The 18,939-nt window shown below is 38.9% G+C and overlaps 1 protein-coding gene across 2 annotated transcripts in view; it reads left to right on the forward strand.

The window, feature by feature from the left end:
• Positions 1-18,939, forward strand: part of fand (Pre-mRNA-splicing factor SYF1 fand) — a 385,689-nt gene that overhangs the window by 187,055 nt on the left and 179,695 nt on the right. The window lies entirely within an intron of this gene.

Consider the following 18,939-nt stretch of genomic DNA (forward strand, 5'->3'; position numbering starts at 1 on the left):
CATAGGATTCATTATGGACCATGCTGAGGTTTATGATTTTATGAGGAACCTTTAGGCATGTACTCCAGTTAATGAATGAAAAGACTACTACAGTAACTGAGACTGTGCTATACCTAAAAAAAAAAAGTTTGCCAAAAATTTTTAAAAATGGTAATCTCATCAATAATTGTATTTTTCAGTATAATATCTTTGTATTTCAGTACAGTAAACCCCCGCTATTCGCAGTATCTGTATTCGCGGTTTCGCGTATTCGCGATTGCCAATTTAATATAAAATGAAACCTAAAAAAATGTGAATTTTAAAACGCTGTGAATATTTTCCGCCATAAAAAACATGGGCGTGGCTAAAATTATTTTTCCCGGTCAAAACAGCGCTCAGTGAGTGGGGGAGGAGAGGGGTGAAAAAATCGCGAGCGTGGATGTTTCTCGCTAATCCTTGTTCAGTATGTGTTAATCATGGAAGGTTTCGTCGTTTGATTTTAATTTATATGTTTATAAATTGAATAAATTTATCAATTTATAAATTGATATGCTTACAAAAATGATAACTCTACCGTTTTGCAGTGTAAAACAGACTTTTTCGAGTGCGTTAATGGAAGAAAGTGACTTTATTGTGGTCAAGTTCTTTCTAACCCCTACAAAAATATGGCTACGAATAAAAAGAGAAATGTGAAAATATCAAAGAAGGTGATGACACTAGCGAATAAAATTGAGTTATTAGACGAAATTTCTAATGGTGAAAGTGTCTCCTCGGTGGCAAAACATTATAAAATCAATGAGTCAACAGTGCGATCAATCAAGAAATCGGAAGAAAAAATCTGCCGTAGTGTCCGTGAAACTGCGCTAATTGCTTCAAAAATTTGCTCTGTAACTCGTGATGTTAAATTTAAAAAAATGGAAAAGCTTTAAATCTGTGGATAGAAGACCGAATTCAAAATAAAATTCCGTTAAGTTCACTCATCATTCGTGAAAAGGCAAAACTTCTTTATCAACACTTTAGCGAAACTGGTGATAGCACTGGCGGGATGTTTTTTTTTTGCTAGCAAAGGCGCTGATTTGAAAGATTTGTTTGAAATTTCTAATAAATATTACATTTAATATTAAATTGTTTCTTATTTTCATTTCGATGCCATATGCTTGCATTTCACTATGTACTGTCATGTACAGTCATATTATGAAGGTACATATAATACATACATAGACAAAATTTTAGACTAGTTTTTCTTATATATTTCATACTTTAGAATGGAACCCCTTTATTACTATGGGAGCCATAACTCAGTATTCGCGACATTTCTCAGGAACGTAACCCCCGCGAATAGCGAGGGTTTACTGTACATTTTTTCCATGTTCCCCATAGGCCTTAATACCTGATAAATGAAATTCTGATGCTCGTTCCTCAATACAAAGGGTACTAGGAAAGTTTTGCAATACAGCTTTGTTTATTTAATTTTTTCAAAGTAATTTCCTCTACATTCAATACACCTCTCCATCCTCCGAAACCAATCTTTAAACCAGTTCTGCCAAGTTTCACTAGGGAGTAAATCTTAAACCTTAAATCTTAAACCTTAAATGTTCATCTTTTAAGGGCACAAAAGGTGATATAGTTGTACACGTTGGCACGAATGATATTAAGAGTAGGAGACCGGCGGAATTACTTAGCAAGTACAGGTCACTGCTGAAAAAAAGCCGTGAATTAGGGTTGAACTTGAAAGTGTCTGCAATTCTGCCCAGACACGATAGGAGGGAGTATATGATGAGAGCCTTGTCGATCAATTCGGCCCTGGAGGGATTGTGCAAGGCTCAAGGGGTAGAATTTTTTTCAGCCAGGACTGTACTTGTTAACAGGAGAGATTGCTTCTACAGGGATGGGATACACTTAAATAGAAAGGGTGCAAGAATTTTTGCTGATGCTGTCGAGGCAGTGTTAGGTGGGTCGGAAAACTGCTAGTTGGGGGGGATACAAGGACTAATAGATTAACAGTAGCCACTGGCAGAGGTGGAAGTGATTCTTGCACTGCTTCTATTGAAATGAGCAGAAGTCTGAAAAACAAGATGCAGGATATTTCAGAGACTGCTGGTAGTCATTGCGTTACAAGTAAACACATGGGTTGTGTTAGGGTAGCTAAGAATAGAAACAGGTGCATGTATACCTGCGTGTACACCAATGCTAGGAGTTTGGTAAATAAATTTGATGAATTTGAGGTATTGCTCAAAACATCAAAGGCAGATATTGTTGGGATATCAGAGACGTGGTGTCACACAGATATAAGTAATGCGGAACTGGAATTTGGGGAATACAATGTGTATAGAAAGGATAGACAGGACAGGAGGGGAGGAGGGGTTATGCTATTAATTAAGAAACACATAAAGTCCAAGGAAGTGAAGCCAGTCGACATCGATGGACAGGGCAGTGCCGAATCAGTTTGGTGTGACATAAGCATAGGGAAATCAAAATTGAGAGTAGGAGTGTGCTATAGGCCTAATGACTCTGATGAGTATAATAAGATATTGTACAGGGAAATAGAGTGGGCCAGTAAATCAGAGAGTCTTATAATGGGGGATTTTAATTTCCCAGATATTGACTGGAATTTGTGGGTTGGTCACTCGCACACTAGCAAGGCTTTTGTGGATTTATTGGATGATTGTTTTCTACACCAGCATGTTCGTGAGGCAACAAGAGGGAGCAATACTCTTGATCTGATTATCAGTAGTGACTCTTCATGCATTAAGAACCTGCAGATAAATGAACCACTAGGTGGCAGTGATCACAGTGTGTTGAAGTGGGATTTACTCAAGGAGGTAACTACCATCAGAGGTAAAGGGAAGGGTTTTTGTTTTCGTAAAGGCGACTATGATGGTCTGAGACAGTATTTAAATTCTATACAGTGGGACCAACTGATGATGTTACCAACAGCAAACTCAAAATGGGAAGCATTCAAGGAACTAATCTTGGAGGCTACCAGGCTTTACATACCAACTAAGAAATATTGTTCAAGGTTTAGGCCTAAATGGTTGTCAGATGAACTAATGAGACATGTGGCAGAGAAGAAAAATGCATTGGATACATATAAATTAATGGGTGACATGGAAGCCTATGATAGATATAAGTTGGTCTGTAACCAAGTCACAAAGGAGATTAGGCAGGCAAAGGCAGACTACGAAAAATCCTTGGCAAAGGATGCAAAGAAAAACAGAAAAGAGTTCTTTACATACTTGAACTCGAGAAGGAAAGGGATGAATCAGATTGGTCCACTGGATATTGATGGTTCAACAGTTGAGGATCCTGCTCAGGTGGCTAACAATCTAAACGAGTATTTTGCATCTACATTCACGCATGAGGAGTTATTCAGGAAGGAGAATGATGTAGGTAAAGTAAACATTGGCAGTGAGCTGGATGATTTTGTAATAACTGAGAGGAAAGTGGAGGAGAGATTGTTGAGGATAAACATAAAAAAGGCACCTGGGGTGGATGGGATCTATCCAGTTATATTAAAGGAGGCAGCAAAGGAAGTATGCAAACCCCTAGCCATAATTATGAGAGCTTCTTTGGACTCAGGGGAGGTACCCATAGACTGGAGATGTGCAAATGTAACCCCAATTCACAAAGGAGGATCAAAGGCTGACACAAGTAATTATAGACCTGTTAGTTTAACTTCTGTTCCAGGTAAATTAATGGAGGCACTGGTTAAAGAAGCACTGCAGGATCATCTAGACAAGAATTCAGTTATAGCTCAGACGCAGCATGGTTTTGTTAAGGGCAGGTCTTGCCTGACCAATTTGATTGGATACTATGATGTAGTCACAAAAGAACTGGATGCAGGGAATAACTTTGATATTATATATTTGGATCTTAGAAAGGCTTTTGATACTGTTGCACATGGAAGACTGCTGCACAAATTGGAGCAGTGTGGCATTGGAGGCAAATTGCTGCTATGGATAAGGGGATGGTTGAGTGGCAGAAGACAGAGAGTGGTAATCAATGGACACTGCTCAACGTGGACTAATGTTATTAGTGGAGTTCCTCAAGGTTCAGTGTTGGGTCCGTTGTTGTTTTCGGTGTTTATGAATGATATTGATGATGGGATATCAAGTTTAATGTCCAAGTTTGCAGATGATACAAAGGTTGGCAGGGTCGTCAAGGACACTACTGACGCTATGCTGCTGCAACAGGATCTGGAAAGGTTGAACAGATGGGCTGAGAGGTGGCAAATGAAGTTTAACATTGACAAATGTAAAGTACTGCATATGGGAAACAGTAACTCCAGAGCAACGTATCAACTCTGCGGTACCACACTGACAGTGGTGGAGAATGAAAAGGACCTGGGGGTAATTGTGCAGGGAGATATGAAGTTCTCTGAGCAGTGCAGACGAGCTGCAAGAGTAGCTCATGGTGTCTTGTCAATGATATACAGGAATTTTTCTAGCAGGGATAAGGAGGTGATTATTCCCTTGTATAAGGCAATGGTTAGGCCACATCTTGAGTACTGTATACAGGTCTGGAGGCCTCATTTCAAGAAGGATGTAGAGCTGCTGGAACGGGTACAGAGAAGGGCAACAAGATTAGTAAATGGAACAAAGGGTTGCTCTTACGAAGAAAGGCTTAAGTTTTGCAAATTACAGAGTCTGGAGACTAGGCACCGGCGAGGTGATCTGATAGAGGTGTATAAGGCCTTGAATGGTTTGAGCATGCTCAATGCCAATGGGATTCTTCATCTTTCTCAGAATAATCACCTCAGAGGGCATAAATTCAAATTGAGGAAGGACGGATGTCGGATAGATGTGCGGAAATTTGCCTTTGGCCAGCGGGTGGTTGGTTGGTGGAACCGACTTCCATCACTTGTTGTTGAAGTTGATAGCCTTAACAAATTTAAAGCTCAACTGGACAGGTATTTCGAACGAACGGAGGGGTGAAATGGGAGAGGGTTTTTTTTTTTTTTTTGGGCTGATGCTGAATAAGCTTGCTTTCTTGCATCGTATGCCTCTACTAATGCTAATGCTAATGCTAAAGCACGCTCGTTGTCCCAAGCCCATAGAAGGTCCTCATCACTGGAAAACCGCCTCCCTTTTAGCTTCATTTTCACATGCGGGAACAGTGCAAAGTCGCAGGGAGCAAGGTCTGGATTGTAGGGAGGGTGCTCGAGAAGTTTCAGTCCTGTCGTGGTCAAATATTCGGTGCAGGCTTTGGCGCGGTGAGCTGCAGCATTATCGTGATGGAGGTACCAGGTGTCCATTCTTGACTTTGGCCGCAGGTTCTTCATAGATCCAATGACTTTAGGCGGGCATTGTTCACTATACCACTTAGCTGTGACTGTCTTCTGCGTGTCCAAAACGACACGTTCCACAATTCCACTCGATTTGAAAAATACAGCTATCATTTTCTTCTTTACAGATCGGGATTTTCTGACAATTACGGGTGTGTCGTCATCATCAAAGACCCAAACTTTGTTTTGAGCCTTGGTCGGCAGATCGTAATAGTACAGCCAAGTTTCGTCACCTGTCACGATGTTGTTCACATACCGAGATTGTCCCTTATCAAACTTTTTTAACATCTCCCGGCACCAAGTCACACGTCGTGTCATCTGCTCTTCAGTCAGTTGATGCGGCACCCAGAGAGAACAAAGTTTCTTCACGTGCAAATGATCTTGCAGAATCGAACGAATTGCTGGTGCATTTAGGCCCAAAGTATCCTCTATCTGTTGGTAGGTCACTCGCCTGTTTTCGTCAAGCATTTTCCTCACAGCAGTAACGTTTTCCTCCGTAACTGACGTTCGTGGCTTTCCCGGCCTCTCAGAATCCTCCAGAGTGAAATTTCCCCTTTGGAATTCTCTATACCACCTGAATATCGTTGTACGATGTGGACAATCATCATCTAGTGCAAGAGTCATTTCTTCTAAGCACTGGTCTATGGTTAAACCACGCACGAAATTATACCGCAAAACTGTCCTTATCTCATTTCGTGACCACGATGCCATCGCAAGCACTTTACACTCTCACTACTAATGAATAACTGAGCCCATCGACTTGGCGCGGCGGCTACTATGCACGTATGAACATGTCTCAACATGCAGCAACAAGCAGCTTCCTGTGATTCATTGTTGCATCATATTGCAAAACTTTCCTAGTACCCTTTGTATAATCACTATTTGTTGTCTTGACTGCATCATCATAATCATCTGAAAGTCTGTCTTACAAAGGTTAGATTTAAGGTTTTGGAACAGATAATAGTTACTGAAGGAAAAATCCGGATTAATCCGAAGGAAAAATTTGTGATTCAGCAGTTATTCTTTAATGGCAGGAGGTTGAATAGTTGCATCATAAAGTTTTATGGGATCAATGTTGCAATTACTTTAGCACCATATGTAGATACTCATAAATGACATTTTCATTGTTGCCAATGGACAACCCCAGGGGCTCACATCTGGTGAGTATGGGCCTGGCACACCCAGGGTCCTGGGCTGAATATAATCATTCTTTTTCCTAGTGATTCTCTCTCTCTCTCTCTCTCTCTCTCTCTCTCTCTTGGTAACTCAGAAATTTTGTTTTGCCTGGTGCAGCATAAGCCTCAGGCTTCCTTGCACGATACGACTAATAATGATAATATATGTACCAGTCTAAAAAAGCTGTGAAACATTTGTTTCAGGGATCTGCCAACTCGCACTGGACCAGCATGGCAGATTATGGTCCATTTCCCTGAGCATGAATTGTTGAGGAGGCTTCCATCATGCAGTGGGTTGATAATGGCTGCACTTTACCTTTTTTTTTTAAGTTAAGTTTAGTATTAATTTGGTTGGCTTAGTCTACCAAATTGGATAAATTGTATTAGTAGAGAGCTAGCTATATGGCTTCTGAGCAAATTATTTGGTACAGGCAAATGTGCAGTTGATAACATTTGAGTAATTAACTTACCATAAACTACATGATGATTCATGCAAATGCTGAAAAAATTAAATGTGCTCATTTTGTGAAAGGAAGCTTGTTGTTTGTTTATTTGGTTTTTGGAAGCATTAGCAACTAAGGCCATATTGCTCCAGGGATATGCGTTGATCATTCCCTGACCGTTCCGCATCCTCTGTATTTGGTGGTCATGGGCTCGAACCTCGGTCTATTCAAGAAGCGTGTGCTACGCACTGCTGCTGCTGCCCACCTGGCTACGGAGGCAGCGTGAAAGGAAGCAATCAGGCAAAGGCAGTATGGAGGAACTGCATAGTCTGTGGACTGAGGAAAGTCTAGAATTTTTTTTTTTTTTTTTATGAAAAAAATTTTATGTAATCCCCAAACACGAAAGGTATCAAAACCTACTTAGTACCGTGCATGGGTTGAAGGAGAAGTATTGGGGGGAGGGGGATGCCCGAAACTTTGCTCTAGAGACTAAAGATGGGTTTCACCACTTCAAGCCTCCAATAAGCAGAGTGGTGGTATTTCACCGGTTGATGAAAGTCATCTACCAATGATGATGTTATTCCAGGATTGGATAACAACTTTGCCTCTCCCCACATTGTTAAGGATTATTGTGTAAAGAAAACCTTGGACTGCATTATCTTATTATTTCATTATATGTAACAAACATGGACATCCAGTTAACTTGACATAGTTGATGATGAACTATGTGTGTTGCTAAACAAAGTTTAAATACTGCAGCTGATTGCTGTTAGGATTTTCATGTTCAAGGCTTTGTACTGTTATCAACCATGAGCCAGCTGAACACCAGTACAAATGAAATGGGAAAAAATGCAGAAGTACCTCAAATTATGTACAAAGAGTATCTAATAAGAATACATCGTGACAGGTAAGGGGTTTTTTTTTTTTTATGTGAACCCCAAACACGAGAGGTATTAGAATCTATAGTACTTAGTACCGTGCTTGGGTTGGAGGTTGAGAAGACGAAAGAAGATATTTGTTGACATTGGACTTGAACTTCTTAAGATTGTAATTTTCAGGAAATACGTATGAAGGAAGGTTGTTCCAGAAAAATGGCAGTTGAATGAATAAATGAGGAAGATAAAAAGTTGGTTCTGTGGGTTTGAAGTTGGACAGTAAATGGATGTTGGCTGGTGGCGGCACGTGTTTGGACTGTTTTGAAAGAGAGAGAGCAGGAATTATAGAAGCTAATTCAGAAGAACAGTGCCCATGGAAGTATCTGTAGAAGAAGCATGCAGCAGAAACAGTACGTCTATGAGAAAGCGAGTGGAGAGACTCTGTTAGAGATGAATCATTAATTAACCTAACTGACCTTTTCTGAATGGAATCAAGAAGCCTGAGAGAGGTATTGGGGGCACCACCCCAGATGTGGGAACAATATTCCATGGCAGGGCGGATTTGTGATTTATACAGAGTGAGCAGCTGTTTGGAAGAAAAGTAACGCCGAGAGCGAAAGAGAAAACCAAGTTTTTTAGATGCAGGGGAAGCAATATTTGTAATGTGCTTGTGCCAAGAGAGATTAGAAGTCAGGGTAATCCCCAAAAGAGATATATCCTTTTGCCTAGAAATTGGAGTGTCACTAAAGATAAGCATAGGAGCAGAAGAATCCTTTTTGCGAGATGTAAGACAAGGCTGAGTTTTAGAAGGGTTGAAATCAACTAAGTTGTCTTTGCCCTAGTGGAGAATTACCTGAAGATCGGCATTTAAGGAATTGGTAGCAGATTTTCGAGAAGTTGAAGCTGATTGAGCAGGACAAGGTTTCTCAAAATGGAAAGTTGAATGCAATGTGCTATCATCGGCAAAACTATGGATAGGATTTCCAGTCAATGGAAGAAGGTCATTGATATACAAGAGGAAAAGAGTGAGGGGAAGAACTGAACCTTGGGGGACACCGGCATTAGTGGAGAAGTTAGAAGACAGAGAGCCATGAACCATCACCCTCAGTGAGCGATCAGAGAGAAAACTGGATAACCAATTACTAAAAACAGTTGGCAAACCATAAGATGGAAGCTTGTTTAGAAGACCTTTATGCCAAACACGATCAAAAGCCTTTGAGATGTCAAGAGCAACTACTTGTGTTTCACCGAACCTTTCCATTGAATTAGTCCATAAATGGGTAACATATACCAGAATATCACCAGTGGATCGACACTGATGGAATCCATACTGGTGATCGTTGATCAGACGGAAGGTTTCTAGGTAGTTTAAGAGTTGGCGGTTAATTGATTTCTCCATTACTTTAGAAAGAGTAGAAGTAATTGCAATGGGATGATAATTGGATGGGAGGGATTTGTCACCGTTTTTAGGAACTGGCTGGATATGAGCAAATTTCCAAGCAGAAGGAAAAATACCTTTGGAATAAGAAAGTGAAAAAAGGCGGCAAAGAATAGGAGTAAGTTCAAGAGCACAGGTTTTGAGAACAAGTGGAGAAATACCTTCAGGACCTTTCTTAGCTTTCTTAGCATCGATTCATCAAAATCCTTCTGATATCCTTTTGACGGAAGACCACAGGAGGCATTGAATGGAGCGTGTTGGGAATGGTGGGAGGTGTTTTACCAAGATCATTAATACATGAGCTGGAAGAAAAATGGGATGCTAGCAGGTCAGCTTTATCCCTGGCTGAAGTGACAACAGAACCATCTGGTTTGGACAGAGGTGGGAGCAGAGATGGGCAAAAGTTGCGGCCAATAGCTTTGGCAAGAGACCAGAATGCTCGGCTACCATTAGGGCAAGAAGCACGTTTTCTGCTCTTAGCCTGTTCAAACTCTAGTTTGGACTGATTAATAACTGATTTACAATTGTTGCGAGCTTTGGTGTAGGCAGAAAATGAAACTGAAGAATTAGAAACTAGCCAATTATGATATGCAACATTCTTCTCTTGGACAGCCTTAGCACATTTATTGGAAAACCAAGGTTTAGATAAAGGACGAGATTTTAAGTGGAGTGTGGGATAAAGGATTCCATTCCTGCCAGAATAATTTCACTGACACGATCTGAACAAACGTTGACATCAGAAGTTTTGAAACAGTAATCTGACCAAGGAAAAGAAGAAAAGAAGTCTCGCAGGTCATCCCATTTTGCATTCTTGTAATGCCAAACAACACGAGGTTGGAAATAGCCATGAGATAAAGGTTCCATTGGAGAAGAGACAATCACCAAGTTGTGATCTGAAGTGCCTAAAGGACCTCTCACTTCGACCGTGTACTTAGAAGGGTTGTTTGTGAGAAAAAGATCAAGCGTATTGTCTGTATGATTAGGATTGTCCGGTATTCTTGTAGGTAAATGAACAATCTATGCTAGATCATTAGTAATTGCAAAAGTCTCAGCAACTCGACCTGCTGGGGCGGTGTGACTAGAAAACGGAAGCCAGCTGAAGTTGTGAACATTAAAATCACCAAGGAAAATTACCTCACTGTTAGGAAAGTTGGACTGGAGAAAGTCAAGTTGCAAAGAGAGGAAGTCAAAGAGCTCCAAGTGATTAGTGGAGTTGGGAGAACGGTAGAGACAACAGATGAATTTGACACAATGAGGTAGATAGATTTTAAGCCAGAGAAGATCAAAGAGAGGAGATTCCAAATTGCCAAGTCTCTGACAGGGAATATCAGAACGGACATATGCACAAGTACCACCTTTGAGGCAAAAGGAATCATACAGCGAATAATTTGGGCATCTGAGATGAGCAGTAGTTGAATCAACCGATAACTGAGATTCTGTCAGAAAAAGTACATGAGGTTTGGCAGACTGCAAGTGGAAATGGACATCGTTGAGATTAGAATTGAGACCACGTATATTTGTGAAATGAATTAGGAAGTCCTTGGGAGGTTTAGATCTTTTTGCAGATAAGCTTGCTCTATTAGTTTGACAATTCATGGTGTATTCAATAGTAAGAAAAAGTGGGTGGGACATGCTGTATGAAGTAATGAAATTTTTGGATATGGCGTACATGTGATAAGAATATACTCAGATCCTTGACATAACGTGGCCTCGACAATGCTGCCCGCATACACACTACTCGGACTCTCTCCAGTCACTATCTGGCAGAGTAGAGGTAGCAAGATTATACACTAGCTGATCCGGAAGCCTCCTAGAGAGTTACCAATAGGTTCGGTCAGGTGTACTAACTAGCGGCCGGCCTGCGAAAACCGTTTTAGAGCTGTACCCTCGAAATGTAAGGAATATTGGATCTCGCCACGATGTTCATCATAACCTCAAAAGTCATCAATGATACTGCATGATGGAAGAGATAGGGAAGGGTTGACCGGAACTTAGCTGTAGAGACTAAACATGGGTTCCACCACTTCAAGCCTCCAATAAGCAAAGTGGTGGTATTTCACCGGTTGATGAGAGTCATCTTCCACCTAGTACTGCCTAGTAGCATAGAGGGGCGGTGTTCCTCCATGTGGTGTGGGTGCCACACCTCGACACCTGCTTACGTTGGTTCACACCTGGGTGGTCACCCACCATGTACTTGTGCATGGAGGTTATACCAGGATTACTAACAGTCCCACCATCGTGAAGGTTAGTTAGTTATTTGGTTTTTAGGAGCATTAGCAACTAAGGCTATATTGCTCCGGCTATATATACGGTGGTCATTCCCTGACCTTACCGCATCCTCCGTATTTGGTGGTGACGGGCTCGAACCCTGGTCTAATGAAGAAGCGTGTGCTACGCACTGCTGCTCCTTCCCACCTGGCTACGGAGGCGCCTATCGTGAAGGTGCAAGCAGAGGATTTGGCTGTTACAGACCGTCTGGACTTCGCCGAAATTGGGTCCACTTGACTTGAGTGTCACCCGAATATTAGTTCCATCAGCATTTTAAACTCCCGGGTAGCAAGTACAGCTTGTCTGGCATATCTGAGAGAATGTCTGTGACAACCTCAGCAAATTATTTGGTACAGGCAAATGTGCAGTTGATAACATTTGAGTAATTAACTTACCATAAACTACATGATGGTTCATGCAAATGCTGAAAAAATTAAATGTGCTCATTTTGTGAAAGGAAGCTTGTTGTTTGTTTATTTGGTTTTTAGAAGCATTAGCAACTAAGGCCATATTGCTCCAGGGATATGCGTTGATCATTCCCTGACCGTTCCGCATCCTCTGTATTTGGTGGTCATGGGCTCGAACCTCGGTCTATTCAAGAAGCGTGTGCTACGCACTGCTGCTGCTGCCCACCTGGCTATGGAGGCAGCGTGAAAGGAAGCAATCAGGCAAAGGCAGTATGGAGGAACTGCGTAGTCTGTGGACTGAGGAAAGTCTAGAATTTTTTTTTTTTTTTTTTATGAAAAAAATTTTATGTAATCCCCAAACACGAAAGGTATCAAAACCTACTTAGTACCGTGCATGGGTTGAAGGAGAAGTATTGGGGGGAGGGGGATGCCCGAAACTTTGCTCTAGAGACTAAAGATGGGTTTCACCACTTCAAGCCTCCAATAAGCAGATGGTTCTTGTACTTTTGGTAATTATTTCAATGGAAATGTCTCTTTCAGCTCTTCATACTTTGGAAAACCATACCTCATCATGAAAAATGAACTACCTATTTAAAAATATATTTTTAGAAATGTAGTTCATTTAATTTATTTAGTAACAGCACTCAGGTAATATGTATATTTGCATTTATGGTTTTGATTAGTTCAGTATGTGTTTCTGTTTGACCATCCCTTAATGATTTCAGTATTATAAGCTATACTGTAAATACCATCTATTTGGTACAGTGATCAAATAAAATTTCTCAAAAACTTGACCAGCCACAGTATTTTAAGTAACTTTATCAATTGACTGGTCTCAGTGCTATATATACTTTGACTGTTACTTTAAATCGATGATAAAAAAAAGCAAGTGTTAAAAACTAACTCATCACACAGTTGTCAGCATGATATTGAGTCAAATAAGATCTGGTGTCTGTTATAGGTCAAATGATTTTTTTGTCTGTATAATCTAGTCAGATTTGTATGCACTGTCTGTATAACAAACAGCTATACTGACAGGGGAAAAAAAAAAAAAAAAAGACTGGGTCAACAAAGTAGATATGGGTCGGCAGCTAACTCGCTAGAAAATATCCCAATTTGCTGGAAGAGTGTTTTCTTCACCAACATATTAGAGAAGAGAAAAAAAAAAAGTACTCTTGATCTGATTATTAGATCAAAATTCATTGTGTATTAAAAATATTCAAGTAAAGGAATGTTTAGGTGGCAGTGATGATGGTAGCACATTGATGTAGGAGTTATTCAAAGAAATAACTATTGTCGAGGATAAAAGGAAGGGATTTAGTTCTAGCAGAGGTGATTATAATCAGTTCAGACATTTTTTGAACTCTTTTTAGGGGGACTGACTAATGTTAAAAATTGCCAATGGGAGTTGTTCAGAGAAATAAGTATAGAGTTTTAATAGAAAAGATAATCTAAGGGTTTTATGCAAACTAAGAGATTGTTTAAAGATTAGACCAAAATGGATATCAGATAAACTGATGGGTTTGGTGGCAAGGAGATAAATGCATGGAATGATTATAAATTTTCAGGGGACATAGAAACCAATAATAACTACAAAATTGTATGATCAAGTTATTGTAATCAAGTTACTAAGGGGGGGATTAGGCAAGCTAAGGCAGTTTATAAGAAGTTTTTGGCAATGAGAACAAAAAATTAAATAATCAGCAAGAATTCACTGCATGCACTTAGAAGGAAACAGATAAATCACATTTGTTCAATGAGTATGAATAGCATAACTTGATGATCCTGTATGGATCGCTGATAAATTGAATAAATATTTTGCATCTATATTTGTGAGTGAAGATGTAAGGTACAGATATAAGCAGTGCAGAATTGGAATTTGGGGAGTACAATGTGTACAGAAAGGATGGACAGGAAGGGAACAGAGGTTATGCTGTTCGTTAAGAAACACAAAATCTAAGGAAGTGCATCCTATTGATGTTGGTGGACAATGCAATGTTGAGTCTGTTTGTTATGCAATAAGCACTGGGAAAGGGAAAATGAGAGTAGGTGTGTGTTATAGGCTTAACGAATGATGAGCTCTGATGAGTATAATGAGCAGTTGTGCAGAGAAATAGAGTGGGCCAGTAAATCAGAATATCTTATAATGGGGAATTTTAACTTTCCAGATATTGACTGGAATTTGTGGATTGGTCACTCGCACACTAGCAAACCTTTTGGGGATTTATTGGAGAATTGTTTTCTACAGCAACATGTTCGACGGGCATCTGATTATCAGCAGTAATGATTCATGCATTAGAAATTTGCAGATAAAGGAACCACTAGGTGACAGTGATCACACTGTACTGATGTGGGATTTACTTAAAGATGTAACTACCTTAACTAACTTAAAGATGTAACTACCTTAAACTACCTTAACTAATTTAAAGATGTAACTACCTTAAATTACCTTAACTAACTTAAAGATGTAACTAGATTTACATCAAGGGTAAAGGGAAGGGTTTTTGTTTTCATAAAGCTGACTACAGTGGTCTCAGACAGTTTTTAAATTCTATACAGTAGGATCAACTGATGATGTTACCAACAGTGAATTCTAAATGGGAATCCTTCAGGGACTTAATCTTGTAAGCTACTAGGCTTTTCATACCAACTAAGAGATACTGTTCAAGGTTCAGGCCTAAATTGATGTCGGATGAATTAATGAGGCTCGTGGCAGAGAAGAAAAATGCATGGGATGGATATAAATTATCAGGCGACACAGAAGCCTATGGCAGATATAAACTAGTCTGTAATCAAGCCACAAAGGAGGTTAGGCAGGTGAAGGCAGATTACGAGAAATCCTTGGCAAAGGATGCAAAGAAAAACAGCAAAGAGTTCTTTACTTATGTAAACTCTAGAAAGGGATGAATCAGATTGGACTACTTAACATAGATAGGTTGACTATTGATGATCATGTTCAGGTAGTTGATAAACTGAATGAGTATTTTGTATCTACATTCTGAGAACAAAGTGGAGCAGAAATTGTTGAAGTTAAACATAAAAAAAAAGGTAGCTGGGGCAGATGGAATCTATCCAATTATAATGAAGGAGGTAGCAAGGGAAGTAAGCAAACGCTTAGCCATAATTATGAGAGCATCCTTAGAGTCTGTTGAGGTCCCCATGGACTGGATGTGCAAATGTATCCCTAATTCACAAAGGGGGTTCAAAGGGTGACATAAATAATTATAGACCTGTTAGTTTAACTTCTGTTCTGGGAAAAATAATGGTGTCAATGGTTAAAGAGGTGATACAGGATCACCTAGACAAGACAGCAGTAATAGCTCAGACACAGCATGGGTTTGTTAAGGGGAAGTCTTGTCTGACCAATCTGATTGGATACTACGATGTGGTTACAAAGGAACTGGATGAAAAAAATAATTTTGATATCATATACTTGGATTTCAGGAAAGCTTTTGATACTGTTGCACATGGAAAACTGCTGTACAAATTGGAGCAGTATGGCATTAAGGGCAAGTTACTGCAATGGATAAAGGTATGGTTGAGTGGGAGATGGAAGAGAGTGGTAATAAATGGACCCTGCTCTACGTGGAGTAATGTTATTAGTGGAGTCTCCCAGGTTCGATGCTGGGCCCATTGTTGTTTTGTGTATTTATCAGTGATATCAATGAAGGTATATCATGCTTAATGTCCAAGTTTTTGTTAATGACAGTAAAGACAATATGCTACTGCAACAGGATATAGAAAAGTTAGGCAGATGGGCTGAGAAGTGGCAACTGAATTTTAACATTTACAAATGCAAAGTACTCCATATGGGTGGTAATATCCCAAGAGAAATGTAGCGACTGTGTGGTACTACGCTCAGGGATGTGGAGATTGAAAAGGGGGTAATTGTGCAGTCAGATATAAAGTTCTCTGAGCAGTGTAGATGGGCAGCCAGAGCAGGTCATGCAGTTTTGTCAATGATATATAGCAGGGGCGGCCAACTTAATTTTTGATGCGATTTACTTTTTTTTCTTCAAAATGTGCTGCGAGCTACCATCTCAAGAATTTAATTGCACATGGATAAAAAAAGTTAATCAACACATATTTAAAAATGTTGTTTATAAGTTTTAAAATTAAACACAATTCAGAATTCTTATTTTAAATTCATACGTATTTAAATTTTTAATTTATGCAAAATTTCTGTCTTCATGTCATCTGCCAAGCTTTCAAAATTGGGGATATACTGTGATAATGTCACCTGTAAAGAATGTTATGTATGCAAGTCTGTAAGAGTAGAGCGATTCTTTGTTTGTTTCAATTACGAAAAGGCCAATTCACATAGATATGTGGAACCAAAACAGGAATTTAAAAGTTCATTGCATTTTTTTATATTTGGGTAGTTTTCTCGGCAAACATATTTCTAAAAGTCGTCTTCTGATGATCTGGCTTTTAAGAAGATATTGTTTTGCAATGTAATAATTTCATTTTCAAGTAATATTTTCTCTGTGTGAAAAATCTCAGCGTTTTTTTCTGCAATTTGTTTCATATCTAAATTGACATTAAATGGATAAGAAATACAGTAAACCCCCACCATTCGCGGTATCTGTATTCGCGGTCGCTGATTTTATATAAAATGAAAAAATGTGAATTTTAAAGCACCGTGAACATTTTCCGCCATAAAAAAACATGGGCGTGGCTAAAATTATCTTTCCCGGTCAAAACAGCGCTCAGTGGATGGGGGGAGGAAGAGGGGTGACAAAATAGCGAGCGTGGATGTTTCTCCCCAATCCTTGTTCAGTATGTGTTATGCGCTTGTCATGGAAGGTTTCGTCGTTTGCTTTTAATTTATATGCTCATAAATTGAATAAATTTATCAATTTATAAATTGATATGCTTACAAAAGTGATAAATCTACTGTTTTGCAGTATAAAACAGACTTTTTCGAGTGTGTTAACGGAAGAAAGTGACTTTATTGTGGACAAGTTCTTTCTAACCTGTACAAAAATATGGCTACGATTAACAAGGGAAATGTGAAAAGATCAAAGGTGATGACATTAGCGAATAAAATTGAGTTATTTGATAAAATTTCTAATGGTGAAAGTGTCTCCTCAGTGGCAAAACATTATAAAATCAATGAGTCAACGGTACGATTAATCAAGAAATCGGAAGAAAAAATCCGCCATAGTGTCTGTGAAAACGCGCTAATTGCTTCAAAAATTTGCTCTAACTCGTGATGTTAAATTAGAAAAAATGGAAAAAGCTTTAAATCTGTGGATAGAAGACTGAACTCAAAATAAAATTCTGTTAAGTTCACTCATCATTCGTGAAAAGGCAAAACTCCTTTATCAACACTTTAGCGAATCTGGTGATAGCATTAGAGGGATAAGTTTTTTAGCTAGCAAAGGCGCTAGTTTGAAAAATTTGTTTGAAATTTTTAATAAATATTACATTTAATATTAAATTGTTTCTTATTTTCATTTCGATTCCATATGCTTGCATTTCACTATGTACTGTCTGTGTACATAGTCATATTATGAAGGTACATATAATACATACATAGACAAAATTTTAGACTAGTTTTTCTTATATATTTTGTACTTTGGAACGGAACCCCTTTATTACTATGGGAGCCATAACTCAGTATTCGCGGCATTTCTCAGGAACGTAACCCCCGCGAATAGCGTGCATTTACTGTATATTCAACAATGTCTTCAGTTGTTTTAAAATCACTGAATCTGGCTTTAAAATCATCCACAATTTTCTCAATTTCAGAAACATATTTCTCACTATTAAATTCAAAAACAGGACATTTTTGAAAATGATCTTGCATATTTGCAAAATGATCGGATTTTTTTTTTTTTGAGATCCTTAGCCATTGCCAAATCTACATATTTATATGTAGAAATATTGCTAATCAGTGTGTTGAAGTGCCTTTCTCAATTTCCTTTTATGGGTATACCCACAGAAGCATTGCAAATCAAGCAACATTTTTCTTACAAAAAAGTATTCTAGTTCCCACTTGATGAAAATGATACGTTTTACCCTTTTTCGTAGTATTAATTTAAAATCAAAGGTTATTAAATTAACAGTATAAATACTGTCCAGTTATTAATATTAAATAAGCTAAATAAGAATTTGACAAATATACTATGCTCTTCAAAATGTTAAATGCTTGCATTTTCACTGGACAAGCCTAGGGCTGCAGAGCAACAAGAGTATTCACGTGGTTCAATGGATTTGTAATAAGTGTATATAGTAGGCCGCATAATAATAATATTTAGATTTTGACTAATCTGTTTTTATATATATTTAAAATTCGTAGTAATTGACAGAAATTAAAGTCGCGATTGACAGGTAGATCGCAATTGACTTGTTGGCCACCCCTGATATTTAGGAATTTTGCTAGCAAGAGACAAGGAGGTGATTATCCCTTTGTATAAGGAAATGGTCAGGCCACATTTTGAGTATTGCGTACAGGGCTGGAGGCCTCATTTTAGGAAGGATGTAGAGTTGCTAAAACGATTAATGTCCAGAGAAAGGTAACAAGATTGGTGAGAGAAACAAAGGAGTGCACTTATGAAGAAAGGCTTAAGTTCTGCAAGTTGCATCATCTGGGTATGAGAGCTTCCTTGGACTCAGTGGAGGTCCCAATGGACTGGAGGTGTGCAAAATGTATCACCAATTCACAAAGTGGTAAAAAAGGTGACACGAGCTATAGACCTGTTAGTTTAACATGTGTTCCTGGGAAAATAATGGAGTCACTGGTTAAAGAAGCATTGCAGGATCATCTAGACAAAACTGCAGTAATAGTTAAAACACAGCATCGGTTTGTTAAAGAGAGGGCTTGTCCGACCAATTTGATTGGATACTATGATGTGGTCATAAAGGAACTGAATGATTTTGATATCGTATACTTGGATTTCAGGAAAGCTTTTGATACTGTTGCATGTGGAAAACTGCTGTACAAATTGGAGAGGTATGGCATTAAGGGTAAGTTGCTACAATGGATAAAGGGATAGTTGAGTGGGAGAAACAGAGTGGTAATCAACGGACACTGCTTTTCGTGGAGAAATGTTATTAGTGGAGTT

Source organism: Mastigoproctus giganteus, chromosome 2, assembly GCF_048544385.1.
Source record: "Mastigoproctus giganteus isolate SK-2022 chromosome 2, ASM4854438v1, whole genome shotgun sequence".
Lineage (NCBI taxonomy): Eukaryota > Metazoa > Arthropoda > Arachnida > Uropygi > Thelyphonidae > Mastigoproctus > Mastigoproctus giganteus.